Source organism: Syngnathoides biaculeatus, chromosome 2, assembly GCF_019802595.1.
Source record: "Syngnathoides biaculeatus isolate LvHL_M chromosome 2, ASM1980259v1, whole genome shotgun sequence".
Taxonomy (NCBI): Eukaryota; Metazoa; Chordata; class Actinopteri; order Syngnathiformes; family Syngnathidae; genus Syngnathoides; species Syngnathoides biaculeatus.
In genome coordinates, this window is record NC_084641.1 from 11,989,089 (window position 1) to 12,004,917 (window position 15,829).

Sequence of the window (15,829 nt, forward strand, 5' to 3'; positions counted from 1 at the left end):
TCTGCATCGCGGGAAGGGCAGGCTACGCAAATGTAACGAGAGAAAGAGAGAAAAAGAACAGAAAGTACCCCAGAAGATGCACGATATAAATTTCTGTCACCATAAATTACGGGTAATGCTGCCATATGCACATCTATAACTTACCACAAAGTGCTTTTTTTCATGGTTCATAGTTGCCAGAAACAAAATTACACTGGATGTTAATGCTGTTATTTTTCATAGTCAGTCATGTAAAAGCGAGTTCCACATTGTCACAAGTGACTTTGATTGTGGTGTTAAGCCTAATAGAAGTCTTTGTATGTAGACACGTGACAACCTTGTGTCCTTCAATTGGTGAAATTGAATCAAGCATCACTGTGGTAATCACCATCCTTTTTTGGCGTTGTTAGAGGGAGTGCTGGAGAGTACTCCCTCTGGGGACTCCATCGTTCTGCTGGGGGACTTCAATGCTCCCGTGGACAATGACAGTGAAACCTGGAAGGGCGTTATTGGTACAATCACGCCACCCCTCACCCTAGCCCATTCACCGAGCGGTGCTCTGTTACTGGACTTCTGTGTTCATCACGGATTGTTCATAACGGACACCGTGTTCAAGCACAAGGGTGTACATACGGTAACTTGGCACCAGGACAACCTGGGTCACAGTTCGATGATGATAGAGTTTGAGGTTTTGTCATTGGAGTTACAACCGCATGTCTTGGACACTCAAGTGAAGAGAGAGCTGGAGCTGTCAACTGATCACCACCTGTTGGTGAGTTGGCTCCAATAGTGGGGGAAGATGCCAGTCTGACGTGGCAGGCCCAAATGTATTGTGAGTGTCTGCTGGGAATATGTGGCAGAATCCCCTATCAGAAAGAGTTTCAACTCCCACCTCTGAAAGAAATTTGTTCCTGTTCGAGGGATTCCGGGGCACATTGAGTTCAAGTGGACCATGTTCCGTAGCTCCAGTTGTTGAGGCAGCAGACTGGAGCTGTGGTCGTAAGGTGGCCAGTGCCTGTCGTGGTGTTCCATCCCCAAACCCATTGGTGGACACCAATGGTGAGGGATACCGTCAATCTAAAGGAGTCCCATTGGGCATTTTTGACCTGTGGAACTCCTGTGGCAGCTGATGGGTACTGGTTGGCCAAGCGAAATGCAGCTTTGGTGGTGGCTGAAGCAAAACCTCAAACAGGAGGAAAAACCTTGCATGAGTATATAATAAAATAAATAATAATAATGAGTAGTAATATATATATATATATATATATATATATATATATATATATATAGAGAGAGAGAGAGAGAGAGAGGAGAGAGAGAGAGGAGAGAGAATATTGGATGAAAATAGCATGATAGCGATGAGAAAGTTGAGAGAAAGAAAATTAAATGTTGTTTCATAGAAGAGATGATGACGAGACAGGACTGACATAAGGACAACAAAGGAAAGTTGAAAATTAAGAACAGAGAGGTGAGTGCACGCTCCTCTCTACCCCCAACTGCCTTTTTCACAATATGACATGACATCATAAAACAATGACCAACTGAGGCAGACTGGAATTGGACAAAACCTTTAAGGGGACTGTGCCGACTGCACCTCAGGACATACAAAATAAGACTACCTTTCGTGCCTGACCCTGACACTTTAATTCCTTCAGACCAGATGTAATAATATTCACCTTAATCGAGATAAGTAATGCATTTTTCTCAACCCCAGTGGGTAAAGAATGCCAAATTTGGTTTGCATTTACATTTCGACTCAACATTTCAACTCCATGATTTATTTAAATGATGTACCGATAGCTTTCCCTAATAAGGAAACATGAAAGGCAGTGGCTCTTTCAAAGCATCTGGCTGAGGACGGGCACAAAGCAAAAAGAAACTCCAAATTTGCCAATAACAGGTTCAACATTTTACAAACTCTAAAGCCACAAACAAATTAAAAATTTGTCATTTTTGGGACTGACAAATTAATGCTTAATTTGGGTACCAAATTAGCCAAATTAACAGCTCCATTCCACAAAATGATACAATAAGGAAGACTTAAAATTACATCATTGTTGAAATGGAGGGCTGAAGCGAAAAAAGCATTTTGCAACATAACGCAAGCATTCGTGACAAGCACGGTCTTGATGTACAACTCTTAATCCATCAAATGTTGCCATTTCCAGGAGATGGAACAAAACAAAATTGTCAAAAATTGGGAAAGAAAGAAAAAAAATGTAAATAAATAAAGCAGATGTGACATGAAAGACCAGCCATTATTAATAGGGAATGTTGTGTTCGTATTTGGGAAAACCGAATCAGAATATGCTGTAGCCTTATCTGCAAAAACAGTAGAACTAACACTAACTGAGGCATGTAAACTAATGAAAGAAAAATTTAACGATTTATACAGACAACAATATGCATTTGCAACAGTTTATATTTTTGCACAATCCTGAAAAAAAACCGCAGATAATTTTATCCACAGGCAAAGTATGCAAAATTGTTAGTTCAGTTACTAAATGAAAGGCAATTGCAAAAAAAAAATGTTGGTGTATCCAAATGTGTCACACAGACATCAAACAAAAATATGATTTCATTGGGAAATGCTTTGCTGATAAAATAACAAAGGAAGTTGCATTGGGAAAAGGAAAAAAAAACGCAAATTATGATGGGTTGTGGGTTCGTATCCCACTGGGGCCTCCACTCCCTGAGAAGGGTTGCGTCAGGAAGGGCATCCAGCGTAAAAATTGTGCCAAACGTATGTGCGTTCATCTGAGATGACACGCTGTGGCGACCCCGAAAGGGACAAGCCCAAAGAAACTTACATACTATAATGTTGATACAACTACAAATCTAGAATGGAATACATTACAGGAAATTCAGCAATAGAGTCCAAAAATGGAACAGGATGGGAAAAATACTAAAAAACAACATGTATGTATGGCCAAACAATAAACCAGTTGTACCAAATTAACTTGTCTAAATTGAGCCATGAGTTAACGCATGTCTCAACAGGGGGGATAAATGGAGGACAGGTAACATTAACATTATACTCACCAAAATAAATAAATTAATCAATTAATTAAACATTCTCCAAATTGTCCACATGAACTTTATGGAATTAAACCAAAGTGAGAATCTCACATTTGCTGCAATGAAGAGAATGCTTCTGCTCGCAAAGAACGCTTTGCTCAGCACATATGTAGTTATCGTATATATTTGTTTACATGTCGTAACTTTCCAACAACATGCAGATACATAGTCACACAAACACGTTTTTGCTCACCCCCACCCTTTAGATTTGTCACCATCGGTAGGTACCACCTAAATCTAACAAAAAGAGACGTTTCAAGGAAGACTGCTTTAGAGCATTCAAGAATTGTACCTGACTCTTCTTTGTTCTCTTTGAGCTCAAGCAACAGAAAACAAGGTCTTCTCTCCTTATTACTTGGTATTTAACGAATGTCAAATTGAATTTACCTGACACAATATGAAAAAACGTATTGCTTGGTCATAATAGATGCATTCTCAAAATGGATAGAATTCTTTCCAACAGAGCATCCTGATGTACCGACATCAGCAGGACACCACAGGAGACTGGATCCTGGTGGGAAGCATAAAAAAAAAACACTGGTATTTGCCCAAGTGGGAATGTCCATTTCAGGTTTTGTTGAACACTCACAGCTGTAAAAATTAGGTTGACTTGGATTCATTAGGTACATTGAAGAAAGGTAATTTAATGCAGCCCTATGGGGGCACAAACCAGTGCAATCTGTAGGCCGGTCCCAAGCCCGGATAAATGCAGAGGGTTGCGTCAGGAAGGGCATCCGGCGTAAAAACTGTGCCAAACAAATATGAGCGTTCATCTAAAGAATCCCATACCGGATCGGTCGTGGCCCGGGTTAACAACGCCCGCCCCCGGCACTGCTAACCTGCAGGGCGTCGGTGGAAATTCAGCTACTGTGGGTCGAAGACAAAGAAGAGGAGGAAACCGGATCCAGCGTCAGAAGAAAAAGAGGAATGCACAGAGCCTACAACTGAGTGTAGGGACTTTGAATGTTGGGACTATGACAGGAAAAGCACAGGAGTTGGTTGACATGATGATTAGGAGAAAGGTTGATATTCTGTGCATCCAAGAGAGCAGGTGGAAAGGTAGTAAGGCTAGAAGTTTGGGAGCAGGGTTTAAATTATTCTACCACGGAGTAGATGGGAAGAGAAATGGAGTAGGGGTTATTTTAAAGGAAGAGCTGGCTAAGAATGTCTTGGAGGTGAAAAGAGTATCAGATCGAGTGATGAGACTAAAATTTGAAATTGAGGGTGTTATGTATAATGTGGTTAGCGGCTATGCACCACAGGTAGGATGTGACCTAGAGTTGAAAGAGAAATTCTGGAAGGAACTAGATGAAGTAGTTCTGAGCATCCCAGACAGCGAGAGAGTTGTGATTGGTGCAGATTGTAATGGACATATTGGTAAAGGAAACAGGGGCGATGAAGAAGTGATGGGTAAGTACGGCATCCAGGAAAGGAACTTTGAAGGGCAGATGGTGGTGGACTTTGCAAAAAGGATGGAGATGGCTGTAGTGAACACTTATTTCCAGAAGAGGGAGGAACATATAGTGACCTACAAGAGCGGAGGTAGAACCACGCAGGTAGATTATATTTTGTGCAGACGATGTAATCTGAAGGAGGTTACTGACTGTAAAGTAGTGGTAGGGGAGAGTGTAGCTCGACAGCATAGGATGGTAGTATGTAGGATGATTCTGGTGGTGGGTAGGAAGATTAAGAAGACAAAGGTAGAGCAGAGAACCATGTGGTGGAAGCTGAAAAAGGAAGAATGTTGTGCAGCCTTCCGGAAAGAGGTGAGACAGGCTCTCGATGGACAACCGAAGCTCCCGGAAGACTGGACGACGACAGCCAAGGTGATCAGAGAGACAGGCAGGAGAGTACTTGGTGTGTCATCTGGTAGGAAAGGGGAGAAGGAGACTTGGTGGTGGAACCCCAAAATACAGGGAGTCATACAAGGAAAGAGATTAGCGAAGAAGAAGTGGGATACTGAGAGGACTGAGGAGAGGCGAAAGGAGTACATCGAGATGCGACGTAGGGCAAAGGTAGAGGTGGCAAAGGCTAAACAAGAGGGATATGAAGACATGTACACCAGGTTGGACACGAAAGAAGGAGAAAAGGATCTCTACAGGTTGGCCAGACAGAGGGATAGAGATGGGAAGGATGTGCAGCAGGTCAGGGTGATTAAGGATAGAGATGGAAATGTGTTGACTGGTGCCGGTAGTGTACTAAATAGATGGAAAGAATACTTTGAGAAGTTGATGAATGAAGAAAATGAGAGAGAAGGAAGAGTTGAAGAGGCAAGAGTGAAGGACCAGGAAGTGGAAATGATTACTAAGGAGGAAGTCAGAAAGGCACTACAAAGGATGAAAACTGGAAAGGCAGTTGGTCCTGATGACATACCGGTAGAGGTATGGAAGCAATTTGGAGAGATGGCTGTGGAGTTTTTGACCAACTTATTCAACAGAATACTAGCGGGCGAAAAGATGCCTGAAGAATGGAGGAAAAGTGTTCTAGTTCCCATTTTTAAGAACAAAGGGGATGTTCAGAGCTGTGGGAACTATAGAGGAATAAAGTTGATGAGCCACACAATGAAGTTATGGGAAAGAGTAGTGGAGGCTAGACTCAGGACAGAAGTAAGTATCTGCGAGCAACAGTATGGTTTCATGCCTAGAAAGAGTACCACAGATGCATTATTTGCCTTGAGGATGCTCGTGGAAAAGTACAGAGAAGGTCAGAAGGAGCTACATTGCGTCTTTGTGGATCTAGAGAAAGCCTATGACAGAGTACCAAGAGAGGAACTGTGGTACTGCATGCGTAAGTCTGGTGTGGCAGAGAAGTATGTTAAAATAGTACAGGACATGTATGATGGCAGCAGAACAATGGTGAGGTGTGCCTTAGGTGTGACAGAGGAATTTAAGGTGGAGGTGGGACTGCATCAGGGATCAGCTCTGAGCCCCTTCCTGTTTGCAGTGGTAATGGATAGGCTGACAGATGAGGTTAGACTGGAATCCCCTTGGACCATGATGTTCGCAGATGATATTGTCATATGCAGTGAAAGCAGGGAGCATGCAGAGGAACAATTGGAAAGATGGAGACATGCACTGGAAAGGAGAGGAATGAAGATTAGCCGAAGTAAAACAGAATATATGTGCGTGAATGAGAAAAGTGGAGGGGGAAGAGTGAGGCTACAGGGAGAAGAGATAGCGAGGGTCGACGACTTCAAATACTTGGGGTCAACAATACAGAGCAATGGAGAGTGTGGTCAGGAAGTGAAGAAACGGGTCCAAGCAGGTTGGAACAGCTGGCGAAAGGTGTCTAGTGTGTCATGTGACAGAAGAGTGTCTGCTAGGATGAAGGGCAAAGTTTACAAAACAGTGGTGAGGCCGGCCACGATGTACGGATTAGAGACAGTGGCACTGAAGAAACAACAGGAATCTGAACTGGAGGTGGCAGAAATGAAGATGTTGAGGTTCTCGCTCGGAGTGACCAGGTTGGATAGGATTAGAAATGAGCTCATTAGAGGGACAGCCAAAGCTGGATGTTTTGGAGACAAGATTCGAGAGAGCAGACTTCGATGGTTTGGACATGTTCAGAGGCGAGAGAGTGAGTATATTGGTAGAAGGATGCTGAGGATGGAGCTCCCAGGCAAAAGAGCGAGAGGAAGACCAAAGAGAAGGTTTATGGATGTGGTGAGGGAAGACATGAGGGCAGTTGGGGTTAGAGAGGAAGATGCAGGAGATAGGCTAAGATGGCAAAAGATGACACGCTGTGGCGACCCCTAACGGGACAAGCCGAAAGGAAAAGAAGAAGATTGAAGAAAGGTAATTTCATTCTAGGATCTAATTGGCGAGGTGAGCTAAAGACTGGTTAACAAGCTGGGTGGAGATTTATAGTATCTCAAAATAGCTGACGGCTAGTGAAAAAATTTAAAGACACCGAATCTATAGGGATACCTAGATGAAATACCTACCCTAAAGTGGTTAGGTCCCGAAATGGGATGCTGTCTGTTCGTAACCATCAGAACATTCTTTCTGCATTTGAGATATCTGTGGGGTGTCATAATGTTGTCATGCCATGCACGAAAATCCTATGGCAATCCAAAACCTAAATGAGCCACAATTGGGTACTCATGCGTGCGATGATGATCCAAATTTTAATTTATAAAAATCCCATGGTCAAGTCCGATACATAGGGGAACAATGAGTAGTGTTTAGTGTTTAGTCAAATTAAGTGGTATATAAGTGGTATATGATTAATAATCTGATGCACATGAGTTGGGACACTTTGGTGACTGATGAAAATAATGAAGGAGCAAATCCATGTTGGGGCTGTTTCCTCTGAGTCTACATCTCCGGTAATCCATGCTTCACTTTGATGCTTTGCGAAAAGTACAGAGGTAACAGCTAGCACCCTTTCTCCTAGAGCAACATTGGAAAAGGTAAGGGTGATCCAGAAGCTAAAGGTTGATGAGTGGTTTCATGTAACAACAGTTATTTTGAGAGAGAATAATAATTGGCTTCTTATGGTGGAACAAGCAGCAACAGCTTTATCTAAAGATTGCGTCATTTGCATGGGTCCCAGACCACTTTTACAGAGTATACTAGCACTATTACCTGATAATTACACCTTGGAAGTAATGAGTAAAACAGTACCTGATCATGAATGCAGAAATTGGGATTCTGTATATCCATTAACTTTTTTTTGAAAAATGAAAACCATTGTTTTCTGATTCTCACCGGGTATTTCACTTGCTTCCATTTGCCAGCAACCGGAAACAAATTGGGAAATTTATCAGCAATGATGTGTAAAATCATTTTGGTGATTGAGAATTAATTGAAGCCATTGCCATAGTGACATCTGGTAATAGTGCGGAGATAACAGGCTTTTTAATAAATTGCCCAAGAATGTAACATTATTGTACTTTATTCATCCTATCTCTGTTATTGAATCAACTTCTACTGTACAGGCAATTTCATTTGAACAATGGCGCAGAAGAGAGCAGCTCAATGCCAAGGATAAAACAATCCAACATACATCTGCGGATTGGTGTTCCCAGGGTGTTCTAAGTGAGTGTAAATTGGCTGACCAAGTGGCAGGTGGATTTGAATCTTTCCTGTGTTGATGGTGTGCAACCAACAAGAACGTGGAGAGAATAAACTACGTCCACAACAATGTCAAAATTAGGAAATTGGACTCAAAAGTGTTTTTGAGGCTGTGCATGAACAACTCGCAGTCACTTAATCAATGGCATTTCAAAACCAAATAGCCATGGACATGCTCCTGGCTGAAAAAGGTGGTGTTTGCGTTCTCTGGGGAGCGATGCATCTTCATCCTGAACTGTATGGCTGCTGCTGGTAGTCTGACCAAGGCTATAGAAGGCCTTAGGGTCCTCGATGGTAAGGTGAATGAGCACGCTGGTGTTCCTGGCTGAAAGGTGGTGTCTGCGCGCTCTTTGAGGAGCAATGCATCTTCATCCTGAACCGTATGGCAGCTGCTGGTAGACTGACCAAGGTTATAGAAGGCTTTAGGGTCCTCGATGGTAAGGATGATGGACGACTGTGTTCGGCAAATACAAAGCACTCGTCTCATCTATTTTAATTCTATTGCGGTCTTTGCACCTATTTTGACTTCGTGTGGTCGTTGCTGTCTGTCTGCGCTTTTGATGCAATCAAGTTACAATGGGTGCCATGGAAACACCAGACAGTGATGCAGAGGACAACATAAAGACTGACGATCTCAAGAGGATGGTGAAGACATTGCAAAGACTCACATGGACTATTTTTCTCACAGAAAAGTGGAGATGTGGAGATTTGATTAGAACGGGTTGGAGATTGTGATAGAGACACATCCCACATTCTCCTCGCGAGCCAGAAGTTCCTCTTCCTTGAGAATTTTACTTTCCTAGGGTGCTTAAACCTGACAGGTCCATCAGGGAGTCAAATCTCAGATTCAGAAGGAGCAATGTGGTTTTTGTTCTTGCCATGGAACAGTGGACCAGCTCTATACCCTTGGGAGGGTCCTTGAGGGTGTATGCGAGTTTGCACATACACTACATATTTTTTGCAGACTTATAGAAGGCGTTCGACCGTGTCCCTCGGGGAGTCTTGTTCATGAGTGAGGGAAGAATGGAACGTGAGAAGGACAGGGGTAAGAGACATTATGGTAAAAAAGGAGCTAAATTGAAAGGGAAAGCTCTCAATATATCAGTTGATTTATGTTCCTGCCCTCACCCATGGTCACAAGCTGTGAGTCATTAGCGAAAGAACAAGATTCAGGACACAAGTGGGCGAAATGAGTTTCCTGCGTAGGGTCTCCGGGCTCTCCCTTGGATAGGGTGAGAAGCTTGGTTATCCACTAGGTACTCCTGAGTAAAGCCGCTGATCCTCCACATTGAGAGGAGCCAGATGAAGTAGCTGAACAACAACAGTGCTGCGGTGGAGAGAATACCCAGTACCAAGTTCATGGGAGTGCACATTACCTTTCTTGGTGATGGCCAAGAAAGCTCACCGGTGTTTGTACTTTCTCAGCAAGCTGTGAAGAGCTAAAGCCCCAAGCTCTATCATGTGCTCATAGAGCGCATCTTGACCAATTACATCACTGTTTGGTACGGAACCTGCACGGCATCTTGCCATAAGACTCTCAATCTGAGGGTAGCTGAGAAGATCATCGGAACCTCTCTTGGAAACTCACCATCTTTCAAAAACAAAGACCAAGTCCAATACTTTGGTGTTCTGATAGATTACGACTTGATTTTCATAACAAATCAATTACTAATACTTCCTTTTACCATCTGAACACATATCCAAAGTAAGGCTTGCATGTGTCGAGCAGACCAGAAGAAGCTTATCCATGCTTTTATCTCAAGTAGACTAGACTATTGTAATGGTCTTCTGACTGGACTCCCCAAAAAGCTTTAAACAGCTGCATCTAATTCAGAAATGCTGCAGCTTGATCTTACTAGAATGAAAAGGTCATCTTTAGAATAGATTTTAAAGTTCTGCTACTGGTCTATAAATTGCAAATTGTTGAGGTCTGAATACATGAAAGAAATGCTTTCGAAATACAAACCCAGTAGGGCTCTGATATCGACTGACTCAGGTCGTAGTGTAGCACAAAGTCCAAAGCAAACCTGGTGAAGCAGCATTTAGCTATTACGCTGCACATAAAGGGACTAAGTTACCAACAGAGTCAGCCCCAAGTGTTTTTAAATTTTAAATGATATTTCTTGCACTGTACACTGTTCAAATTGTACTTTTTTCATTTTTTTATTTGTTTCACATTGTTTTTCAATACTTTAATCGTGTAAAGAACATTGAGTTACCTTGTGTTACCTTGTGTTTGAAATTAGCTAAATGTAATTTAAAAATGGATACGTTCTGGCAAAAGGTTTATGCTTCTTGTCAGGATTACTCAGTCCATTCACAAACAAAGTAAATGCTTTTTGTTTTTGTTTTGTTTTTTAGGATATTGCTTTGAGGTGGAACCTGTTGAAGTACAAGTGGAAAACAATTGACCTTCCAACTCTCAAATGTGTCACATTTTGTACAACCACAACGACAAATAGTGATGCAATGTGAGCTAACAGGATTGAGAGCAATATTTTGGTATAATCTTCTAATGATGCTGCACTGAATGAGATTTTCATGTGTTATAAAACAGAATTTCATTTGGGATTCCTCCTTTTCTCGTGTCACATAGGAATGTACTGACATTAAGGCCTCTAGGATTAGACTTCCAAGAGATGAAAGGTAGGAGGTCTCTCTCTCTCACTCTATTGCTCTCTCTCTCGCTCTCTCTGTCTCTCTGGCACACAGTTTGAGCCTGAGCTTTGTCTTGAAGACGAGACTTTAAACATTGCCACATGCTACAGATCCAGCAGTGAATAAAAGACACATTGTGTGTGTGTGTGTGTGTGTGTGTGTGTGTGTGTGTGTGTGTGTGTGTGTGTGTGTGTGTGTGTGTGTGTGCGCGTGTGTTTTCCAGTCATGCTCACATTGTTGTTTTTTCATGGCAGAATATACAGTCCTGGTATGTTTGCATGTTTTCATCCGCGTGTGGCGTGTGTGCTTAGACCAAAAATAAGACTGATTGCTTGGCAGAGAACGATTTTTTCCTGTTTAGAGTCAAGATGGGAGACACACTGAGAATCACTGTGAGGTTACAAACACATTATTAGACTACACAAAATAATTATGAAAGATATGAGTACTCACATGATGAATTTTCCAGAAACTGCCATTAAGGATAAAACTATGTGATGAGTAATGTATAGTATTGTATTGTATAGTTTTGCTCAGCGTTCACACTATTTTCTGCACTTGTGTATAAGTATGTGCTTGTTTATGTGCAAGTGTGTAGTATCTAGCAGCTTCGCATACATTTATAGCATATCAACGTGAGCGCAGCTCTTGATGTTTCCAAAAGAAACATGGATCCTGTAAAGTGATCCAACCAACATCATGTTCCAGAACCACAAAGCGATGAGAAAATCATAACCTGCTTATTTGGAAGACTCAATTTGTGCCATCTGAGGCCTGTGAAGTTGGTGTGAAAAAGAACTAATGTGGTTTAGTCAAAAATGGCTCCCAATTATCAAATGAACTGTTTTCAAAAGAAGGACAATATGATAGATGTGTGTTACAGTACACAATTTAGCCCATTAAACTATATTTGTGATTATTGATGAAAAATTTTTTTGTGTACCTGAAGTAATTCACTGGTAGCCGCATGGTCTTAGGTGAAAGAAGAACCCATCATATTTTGTCATTGGTCCAAAAATTCGTACAAATCCGAAATGACTGCAGTCCAGTAAAATGACAAGGTTAAAGTTGTCCTTTTCCAAGCTCAAAAAGAAAAAAGGTTATCAATTTAGTGTGAATGTTGAAATTCCCCACACAAAAAAACATCCACTAGGTACAGTGAAGAAAATAAGTATTTGAACATCCTGCTATATTGCAAATTCTCCCAGTTAGAAAACATGGATGGGTCTGAAATTTTCACTGTAGGTGCATTTTCACTGCGAGAGAGGTAATCTAAAAAGAAAAATCCAGAAATCACAATGCATGATTTTTTAACAATTTATTTGTGTGATACAGCTGCAAATAAGTATTTGAAAACCTGAGAAAACCAATGTTAATATTTGGTACAGTAGCCTTTCTTTGCAATTACAGAGGTCAGACGTTTCCTGTAGTTGTTCATAAAGTTTGGACACACTGCAGGGGGGATTTTGGCCAACTCCTTCTTTAGATCAGACAGGTTTCTGGGCTGTTGCTGAGAAACTAGGAGTTTCAGCTCCCTCCAAAGATTTTGTATTGTGTTTAAGTCTGGAGACTAGCTAGGCCATGCCAGAACCTTGATGTCCTTCTTACGGAGCCACTCCTTGGTATTCCTGGCTGTGTGCTTGGCTTATTGTCATGTTGAAAGACAAAGCCACGAGCCATCTTCAATGGGACTGAGGAAAAGAGGTTGTTCCCCAAAATCTCAATACATGGCTGCTATCATCCTCTCCTTAATACAGTGGAGTCGTTCTGTCCCATGTGCAGAAAAACACCCCCTCAGCATGATGCTACTGTGCCACATGGTGTTTGGACATTAATAACATGTACAGTTAGAAACATTATTTTTGGCCCACCTATTACAAAACACACGCAACATTTTTTAAAATACTTAACCCCTCAAATTCAACTCTTGTGTGACTGGACATGTATTACATTTGCTTCGTTTAAGTGTGTTCGTTCTAATAGTAACAGAAATTCGCCAGCGGAGGGCGCTGTGTTGCAGCCGCCGGCCGATGCCGCCCAGCTTATTCGCAGAAGAAGCTGCAGTACATTGAAACGTATCACATGTGAGAACTGTTAGCAGATGCTATTTATGTGCTGTGAGCTAAACGTGTATTCTGTGCTGTTTACAGAAATAAAATAACTTTAATATGGTGTACAAAGTCTCCATTCCTTAAAGTGTAACACTACCACCCCAATGCTTCACAGTTGGGATGGTGTTCTTGGGGTGGAACTCATCATTCGTCTTCCTCTAAACATGGTTAGTGGAATTATCATCAAAAAGTTAAATTTTTGCCTCATTTGACCACAAAATCTTCCATTACTCCTCTCTATCATCCAAATGGTCTTTGGCAAACTTATGACAGGCCTTGACGTGCTGGTTTAAGCAGGGGAACCTTCCATGCCATGCATGATTTCAAATCATGACGTCTTCGTGTATTATGAACAGTCACCTTGGAAATGGTGGTCCCAGCTCTTTTTAGGTCATTGACCAAGTCCTGTCGTGTAGACCTGGGTTGATTCCTCATCTTTTTAAGGATCATTGAGATTGACAGTCACGTTTAGGTTCTTCCATTTTCTAAAGATTGCTCCAACAGTGGACCTTTTTTCACCGAGGTGCTTGGCAATTTCTCCGTAGCCCTTTCCAGCCGTGTGGTTGTACAATTTTGTCTCTGGTGTCTTCGGACAGCTCTTTGGTCTTGGCCATCTTACAAGTTTGAGTATTACTGATTCTATGGGGTGGACAGGTGTCTTTATGCATCTAACGACCTCACACAGGTGCATCGGATTCAGGATATTACATGGAGTGGAGGTGGACTTTTAAAGGCGGACTAACAGGTCTTTGAGGGTCACAATTCTAGCTGATCGACAGGTGTTCGAATACTTATTTGCAGATGTATCACACAAATAAATCCTTAAAAAAATCATACATTGTGATTTGTGGATTTTTCTTTGAAAATGATCTCGCTCACAATAAACATGGACCTACGATGATCATTTCAGACCCCTCCATGATTTCCAAGTGGGAGAACTTGCAAGATAGCATGGTGTTCAAATACTTATTTTCTTCACTGTATGTCTCACTATTCTTTAAGAGAGAGCTCCCATAGAAAAAAATGGTTATTAAGTTTTTTTTCAAAACTCCTCTTTTTCTCAGAGTAACAAAATAAACATACACTGCAATTCAAATATGACTGCAGTCTTTAGATAAGATATTTGAGGGTTTGGTTTAATCATATTTTGTGAAGGAAAGGTCGTTGACAAAGAACCATCCAGGCATTCATTTATTGCAGATTCAATGAGATCACATTGTATTCAGTATACAGGAACACCAAATCTGAACAATGACATAAGCATAAGACAATAAGGGAAGAAATGCTTTTGCAATTTGCATTTGTTACCGTTTCTGTAATACTTTTGGGATTATCAGTGAATCTGTTGTAACTTGGCATGTTGGTTTCAAGTCAAGGATTCTGCTGTGGCGCTCTATACTTCCTGACACAGAGCAGAAATTTGATTTTAGCCACCCAACTAATAAAAACCTTATGTGTGTGTCTTCTCACATTCATCTTGTTACACATCCACTTTGATGATTTTCCAATGTGTGAAATTGCTGGCAGAAACTAATAACAAAAGATGTTTCGTAACATTCTCACAAATCCAATTCAAGGTTGCACACTCTGAACATTTCACTCACAGCTGACTGTGAATAGTTGGGAAAGAGATATACTGTACAGTACTGTAATAGGTAATTTGCATTATAGTAATGATACAGTAAATGCAGAAAGGCGGCACGGTGGCTCGGCTGGTAAAACGTCGGCTTCACAGTTCTGAGGACCCGGGTTCGATCCCAGCCTCGCCTGTGTGGAGTTTCCGTGTTCTCCTCGTGCTTGCGTGGGTTTTCTCCGGTTTCCTCCCACATCCCAAAAACATGCAACTTTAATTGGACACTCTAAATTGCCCCTAGGTCTGATTGTGAGTGTGGTTGTTTGTCTGAATGTACCCTGCGATTGGCTGGTACCCCCCCCCTGCCCGTTGACAGCTAGGATAGGCTCCAGCCCTCCCCATGAGCCTCATGAGGATAAGCGGCAAAGAAAATGGATGGATGGATAGATGCAAAAAGGTAATATTATTCTGTATATTTGATTTTAGACATTAGATTACTGTTTTTTTTTAAGTCTTGGAATGTCCAAGTGCATCAAATTGCATCATCAAGGTGCATTTTATAGGGCAACGCTTCTACACCACAATGATTGTAAGAAACACTTTAGGTGAGTTTTTTTTTGAACGAGAAAAGGAAAAAGAAAAGAATCACACAAACAGTATGCAGCAATCCATTTTCAAAGAGATGATAAACACTGACATTGACAGCTGTTTCGTCATGCTTAAGTCACAGCAGTGAAATACTTATCTAGTTACCTCTCAGTCTCTGCTGTGTTTTAAAACCTTGCAGCGTTCTGGCATCTCCGGTTTGTTCACAGCAGGCCACTGACTCTCTGAGAGGAACCAAAGACTCTTGCTCACTCCATTATATAACTGCACTTCATTTTCAACATTTTGTCTTGATTTTAAACCCAGAAGCTGCCCCCTACAGGTCAGCCAGTGTATAGATAGAGCTCAACAGCTAAATATTGAAAAATATATTTAAAAAATTAAATGAACAAAAAGTGTATTAAATGAATGGATATATGCTTTCATTATTGTAAAAAAATGGCTATTGTTTTTCAACTTTTATGATATCAATGTTTTTTACTGAATATTTTTCCATGCTTTTCATGGTAAGTTACGTTTTTGTTCTGTTAACGTCATTTTCATTTTCTCCAGTCATTGATAAGTAATACAATTGTGAATGGGTATGCAAAAGCTTCTGAGATGTTTGAAAGTACAAAGTGTTTCAGTTCCAAAAGGCCTTTGTACTTTATTGGGAAAGCAACATGATTGCATGTATGAAACATATATATACAGTATATTTTTTGAACAATTTTATTAAATTAAAATAATAACATAACATCATATCACCA

The 15,829-nt window shown here is 41.2% G+C and overlaps 1 long non-coding RNA gene across 1 annotated transcript; it reads left to right on the forward strand.

The window, feature by feature from the left end:
- The first annotated feature begins 1,367 nt into the window (after positions 1 to 1,367).
- Positions 1,368 to 10,880, forward strand: LOC133508093 (uncharacterized). Its single transcript, XR_009796980.1, has 3 exons — positions 1,368 to 1,447; positions 10,494 to 10,634; positions 10,729 to 10,880. It is a non-coding gene; the product is annotated as an uncharacterized LOC133508093 (long non-coding RNA).
- The last annotated feature ends 4,949 nt before the right edge of the window (positions 10,881 to 15,829 follow it).